The sequence below is a fragment of the Papaver somniferum genome, chromosome 6, assembly GCF_003573695.1.
Source record: "Papaver somniferum cultivar HN1 chromosome 6, ASM357369v1, whole genome shotgun sequence".
Taxonomy (NCBI): Eukaryota; Viridiplantae; Streptophyta; class Magnoliopsida; order Ranunculales; family Papaveraceae; genus Papaver; species Papaver somniferum.
Genome location: NC_039363.1, coordinates 173,303,660 through 173,310,947, shown reverse-complemented (window position 1 = coordinate 173,310,947; position 7,288 = coordinate 173,303,660). Strand labels below are relative to the sequence as shown.

Here is a 7,288-nt window from a genome sequence, read left to right as displayed (position 1 = left end):
GTAAGAGCATTAAGTGAGATTTCCATATCACTTTCCACTGCTGGAGTGTCCTTAGTATCAGTAACTTCTTCTGCTTGTGCACTAGTTTCTGCCTCCTCTTATGTGGCTACCATCAAGAACAATTGTTGTTTTTTACAAAAATGTCATGGACGATAAACCTCATCACAATTGAAACACAATCCTTGATGTAACACCACTAAAAATCTCCATTCAGATACAAACCTGAATTGAACCCATTTTAGTTGAAAGCTATAACTGATAGAGTGCACGTCCGATCCTAATATAGGGTGCGTATAGACGTGGTGAATGCCATAAACTAAAGTGTGGGTGTTTTTAGCTACATTGGTTATCCCTTAGAAATACTAGGGTGCTAAAATAGAAATCCATAGAATCATTAGCATGGTTGACACGTAACCTGAATGCAGTGAGGGTGTGTTTGTCTTTTGCTTTTCAAAAGAAAAAAAACGGAGGATTTAACAGGAGACTACTCCTTTCTTTTCTTTGTTATTCTACAATTTTCTTCTTTTCCTCTTCACTGTAATTGCTTCACACCACTACGAGCGAGGAATTAGTTTTGTTGTTTCAAATCCAAATCTCGGCAAAACCCACTCCCCATTTTGGCTAGAAGTTTGTATCACACACAGGTAGGGGGTTTTCCATTTTTTAAATCTACCATTTCAGTTGTGCTTTTAATCAGTATTTGAGTTGGGGTATTTTTCTTCCTGTGAACTGGTTTTGTTCTAATTTCATTTTGGTTAAACAAGTTCTTGATTTTTCTTAATGACAATGATATACTAGTTGCATGTGTACATAGTTTCTTCTAATTGGTTTCAATTGATTCACAAAATTTCTAAGCAATTCCAAAGGCTCCGTATTAAGAACTGGGTGTTTTCCGTAAGCAATATTTTTCCTTTGTCTCTCTTCTTTTGTTGATAATATCCTTTTATCTCCATGTCTACGTCTCTGAAATTGGGTATTTCGTTACCATTAACTTGATATGCTTTGTCCATACATTTCCTCCAACCTCTCCATGTTTCTGATAATCTTGTACAACAAAGAATTTTGTTAAAACTCTTTTATTTACTCTCTGTTCATTTCTCTCATATACCATACCCCGTGTGATTTCGATTGTTGAAATTAAAAATATTTTGTAGTTGTTCCAAGTCCCGTTTTCAATCATAAATCTAAGATTTATTTTGGGATTTTCAAACTATCCTTTTACATGTTTGTTAAAATGACCCTGAGAACTAATGCTTGAACTTCACTGGTAGCCAAAGTATGATTGAAGTTCTTTCTTACATTTCCTTTATTTTATTCTTTTCACCATCATGCATCTTAATGTTAAAAGCCAATGATTTGCCTCATTTTACATCACTGTCTTGATTCGTTGAAATCCCTGTTTGTGCAAATGAATTTGAAAGGTGTACTACAGTACTTGGAATTCATTACTTTGTTTTCTTTGTGTTATAAATCATCCACCTGCTTTGTCAATTAATTGTTTATGCATTTAACAAATTCCATGAGATGATTTATTTTATAGCTTTACTTTGTATCGTGGAAAGATGTACTTGCTGTAACGTTCATTGGAGATCAGAATTACCATTTCACTTTGGAGTTTGCTGTGTTTGCCGAAATCGTTTGTTGAGCATGTTTGAAGGTTTACGGAAGGCTACAGGTGAGTTTGTTAGGCCCATAGGGGCATCCCACAAATGTGGCTACCCGCGGAAGACCGTCCGGGACGGTGGCTGATATCCTGACTATCCTAACATTAGAGTTTGGTCCTCACTAGTAGCAAAATGTGAATTTCTTCACCATCGGTTGACGATTATTTCATTTTTGTGTTTCAAATGAATTGGGAATTGTCAAGCTTTATATTTATATGCTTCTGTATTTTACATGCTCAACTCTTTTAGCTTGATTTACTTTTCGTTCGTCCTTGGTACATTATTTCGTTACCCCTACTGGGCTGTGGCTCACCCCGTTTTGGTTTTGTTTTCCACAGAGTACGAAGCGAGGTTGAGGCAGTAAGCTTGGAAGAGCTTGCAGCCAGCAGCTTGAGCAAAAGTTGGTATTTTTGCTTTGTCTATAATGTGTATATCACTGGGTTATCTGAGTGGTTTTTAATTTCTTGCTTGACCAATGCTTTTGTAGCTTATTTTGTTGTGTACTTATTAATGGGATCTTATAGAAAGTCTCTATATAGTTTGTGTGTGTGGCTTGCTTATGTCGCAGATGAACTGTCGAAATTTTGGTGCATATAGGACTGCTTGAAAAATGCATCTTGTTGTTTAGTTTTTGATGTAATAGCATACCTCTTTATGTAAATATGCTAAGGTCGTACTTCAGATGTATTAAACTACGTACAAACTTTGGGTTTCAATTTATATATGTTACCATCCTTTGAAATTTCTTTCTGCATTTTCATTTATAAGTCAATTAACTGGTGATAGTTGAAGGAAATGTCAATAAACTGGTACTTCCCATGTTTTCTGCATTATGCATTACTTTTGAATTTGTTTGAAATGAACATAGAACAGGGTACTTAGATTGCTAAGCCTGCAACTGCTACACTTCATTAATCGAGTCTTATTTAAATTATTGTACTCCATCTTGTTTTCGTTTAGTGTCTACACTCCCTGTTCACTATCTTTTGTTTAATTTTGAACTGGGTTAATTTAAGTCAGACTACAATTATTGTTGGTATCAAGTTTTCAATTCAATCAAGTTTTCACATTCCTAACAATGTATTAAACCTATTTGATCATTGCCCCCTAATCCATTGGCATTTTGTTAGCATGACATATATTTTGATTTAAGTTATATACCCAGGCACCTTACTTGATTTTTCCGATAATTTGTTGCTAATTGACAAACATTTTAAGTCTTTTAATTTACTATATCTCACAAAAAGTGGTGTCCTAGCGACAAAGGGATTCCCGTTTACAAATGATGGTTGATTAATGTTTTTGAAGTGAATGTATTTCATATTTTTAGCATTTTCTTTACACTTTTATTATAACTTCCGAATGACGTACTGGGGGTTCGGCTCTGCTAATCGGGTTGAAATCAACCCATTAGAGGGGGAATTCTCTGGTCGTTACACTTGAGATTTGTGCTTTTGCATTTGTTCAGGTGTAAGTCGACGAATGGGAAGTGGACTGGAAGTAGGTGATTGAGGAGGAATGGATGGTAATGGGAGTAAGGGTGGGAGGGTGATAGGTTTTGGAGAAAAATTCGAAGTGTTGGATGGTCTATTATTTTGGGAAAATTTATGTGAGCCCCTCCCTGGCTTCTGTTGGGTATTGATGGTTTGCTCTTGCAACCTGGCAAGTGAAAATGCTTGCATTAGGGTAGTGGGATTCAACATACGGACAACATGCTTAATGTCGTCTCTTAACCCTCCAATAAAACCATCACATAATAATGTTCTGTAAGCATAGGAAATTGACGGAACAACAGAGCTTTAAGATTTTCGAATTGTTCAAAATATTCATCATCTACTGTAGTAATTTGAGATAACTTACTGAATATGCCCAAGATGTTGTCATTAGCAGGATTTTCAAATCTAATACAGGTGTGCTCAGCTAGTTCATACCATGAAGTAATAGATCTAGTTGTTTCGAATCTAATACAGGTGTGCTCAGCTAGTTCATACCATGAAGTAATAGATCTAGTTGTTTGGAGATTCATTAACCATCTATCTGCCTTCCCGTCTAAGTGCATCGCCGCCATGGTCACCTTCTGATGCTCATCTATGATATTGTTGAGTAGGAAGTATCTGTCACAATTCTGAATCCAACCGGGTTCTCTCCGTCAAACCTTGGGAAGTCTAATTTTGGCATTCGATAGATGTTGTTGGGTTCACGACCTCCCTACTGAATGTTGAACAAAGTTCGAGTGAGAAGCTTCTGCTCCTGGATCTACATGTTCACCAGTTTTCTTGCCAGTAAAACTCTCCATATATTTGAAAAAATCATCTCGAGATAGCATAGATCCCCTTATTTATTTATTCTGTGCAGCGAGTTCGATGTTTTGTGAAGCCAGATCTTCAATTTGCTTACTGAATTTTTCTAAGAATTTATGAAGATCTACATTCACCTCCTTGATGGTGGGATGATTATCTCCCCATGGTGACGACTCTGAGGCCAATTGTTGTGTTTCCACAACAACTAACACTCAAAATCGGAGAATTTAAGAGAAATCTGGTTCAAAACCTGCCTGAGAGAGAAGAAGAAAACTAAATTTTATCTCATTCAATTCATAGCTGCCTTAGGTGTTTTCCTTACACATTTATTGGTTCAACCCTAATCAAAAAAGACTAAGTACAAGCGGACACATGTCCAGATTGTAACGGCTAATCAATAGCTACCATTATTTCTACTAGAGCACCCTAATGTCACTACTAACAGCACCCCTCACACAGAAATAGGCAGATATATGACAATAGACTTTTGAGTGATAGATGAGTTCAAGTCTCCACATAGCTTTTGTTGATGAAGTTCCACAAGCTCCCATTAGTAGTTCTTCGTCTTCAATCGATGAACGTCGTGAAGTCTAATGCTCAACCACATTTTCTATCCTAATCCGAGACTTAGCCATAAGTAGACTAGAAATCAAGATTTATAGTTTTGGAAAATAAACTTGACAACAAGCTTGAGATAGCAACACTTGCGTGTTCGACCGAGCAGTGCTCTATCTATCTCCCCCTTTGTCAATTTTAGTGATAAAACTATCAATACATATGAAATACAAAATAAATAGACTTTGTAGCTCTCAATCCAAATGCTTGATTTTCTTGGATCTTCAACATTACTCGAAATCTTTGTCACTTCCAAGTACTCCAATGATTCTGAACGTGTTCAACTCGGCATCATAGTTGTTGAAGATCCGTAGCTATAACAATAAGAAAACAGTTGCTCTCAATCATTGTTCTATAATGTCATAGTATTATTACACAACATCAAAGTCCAATTGTGTCACAACTTTGACAACAATACTATGGTGATATGTATCACTCCCCCTTAGTCGATACTTCATCTCACATGAAAACCACTCTCCCTTACATAATGATCCGTAAACCATATGTATTTGTAGTGTGAACTACACATTAATTTTCCCCCTTTTTGTCAATAAAATTGGCAAAGGTACGAAAACTAGTGGGATCCTAATGAAATTTCCATAGAGATACTTCATGACCAAAATAGAACAACATATCAACTTTGTTTAGATGCAATCGTATAGCTGAAACTAAATGCATTCATCAAGGAGTATATAAAGATACGAGGTAACTTCTACAGTATTCCACAGCCGCACTCCCCATAAAGATTTGGCAATTAAGCACAAATTCAATTAAGAACTCTCCCCCATAAAATGTCATTCCCGAAAGAACAAATGAAAAGGCGAGGGTACCCAAATATACCTCAAGCTAAAACTTTTCCTACCTATAAGTCCTTTCTTCGAAAGTGATTGTATATGGACAGAGTCGAGACAATACAACTAATCGGTTCACACTTCGTGTGATCGTCTATGGATACGAGATCGAGACAATACAACAACGAAGTATGTTTACTTGATACAAAGGTTCAGACTTAAACAAACACAATAGGATTGCTTATCAAGTAAATAAGAATTAACGTTTGTGTAATTTACTTTAATTATAATAAAACAATTATAATGCGGAAAATAAAAGTAAATGTCACATCAAGATTTTGTTAACGAGGTAACCGCAAATACATAAAAACTCCGGTACCTTGTCCAGAATTGAATACTCTCAGGATTAAGCCGCTACACAAAATTACACCAACTTCGTATAGTTGAGACCAAGCAACTAAACCTATAGTTCACCTAGTTCCTTCTGTATTCCCACGCCTCCAACTTATAAATAAGTTACGTACTTGGAACAATTCCTTTGGTTCGTATTCCAAACAGTAAAGGAACAACAAATTTGTTTGGTATCAACTCTATTCAACCAAGTGATATGAGTCGGACAGAGGCTCTTCCGTTTATCTTAACACAAACTCCTTCGTCAGGTCCTTAAATTTATCTTATGTTCAATTACCGAAGTAATCGTTTAAGATTAAACCAACAACACTCTTAATCCAAAGAATTGTGTTGATGCCGATCTACTCAATTAATCAATCCAATCTACCACAAGGATAAACCGATTATTAATTGGATCCTCTTTTACCAAATCAAGTATTGTTCACACCAAATATTATAAAACCCAAGTCAGATCTTCAATATCTTCTTTGTCTTCAAAACTTCTTAAATCTTCAATAAAAACCTTCACACAATCATTTGAATCTCTTGTGATCAATCACGCACAGAACGGAGTCTGTTAACAATGGATTATCACAAGATCATCTTTAGAACTCACAACAGTCTAAAGATCCATGTCGAAACTCTGAACTAGTTTGAGTGAATCTTATATCAGAAGAGAAGATTCTCAAGAATAAACAAACTAGGTGCAATCAGATTTCACCACAGTTAGTCAATCAAATCAATCGAAAACAAAAGATAAACCGCAATTATCTAGTTTCCCACCAATGGTACACGCTATAGCTTCTCAATCCCAAAGAATACTTTAAACTAAGCGGCCGTAAGAAATTTCGCCTAATTAGGTTACTCTCCTCTCCGAATAGGCGGCTACACCAGTAACAACAACAAAAGAGGAAGTTTGTTGCTACGAAGGATTAGTTTGCTAGAAAGGCAAACTTCAAGTATTTATAGACAGGGAAGTTTGGACACCAAGGAATTTCCAAAACCGAAAATATTCATTAAAGCACAAATTCGGTTTTCATAATTCCTGGAAATGCTCTGTCCAAAAATAATGATCGAAATCTCTCGGAAAATCTAATTAGTAAATGCACATTACTAATTCTGGAATTTCCCTACAAAATGAAATTAATAACCTTAATTAAAAGATTCTTAACTTACTTATGTTTCGATCTTGGGATTCTCTTCCCTTATCCGTTAAGGAATATCTTTGAACAATTAAAGAAATAAACATTCATAGCACATGTTCAAAGTATGTCGACATCCTTACTTTGTAAGTTCTCTTTCACACTTACACCTTGAAACCGATTTTCCACACTTCCAAACAAGTTTAGAATTGGTTCATCTGACTTTCAAGAACTATGTGATTGATCAAACCAACATTCAATCACAATCATGGGTTTAACGGTTCTACCAAAACAAGTTTCGGTTCTACCTCCATGTGAGTATTGTGCATAGTCACACTAGCTTTCCAAAATTCGGTTGACTAGGTACTAGGATCGGTTCCCCACAT

The 7,288-nt window shown here is 35.9% G+C and overlaps 1 long non-coding RNA gene across 2 annotated transcripts; it reads left to right on the top strand.

Annotated features, from left to right (window-relative positions):
- The first annotated feature begins 505 nt into the window (after positions 1 to 505).
- Positions 506 to 2,403, top strand: LOC113290151. 2 transcript variants are annotated; one of them, XR_003331445.1, is made up of 3 exons: positions 506 to 644; positions 1,541 to 1,798; positions 2,003 to 2,403. It is a non-coding gene; the product is annotated as an uncharacterized LOC113290151 (long non-coding RNA). The 2 variants fall into 2 exon arrangements; XR_003331444.1 differs by having other exon boundaries at positions 1,541 to 2,403.
- Positions 2,404 to 7,288: the final 4,885 nt, after the last annotated feature.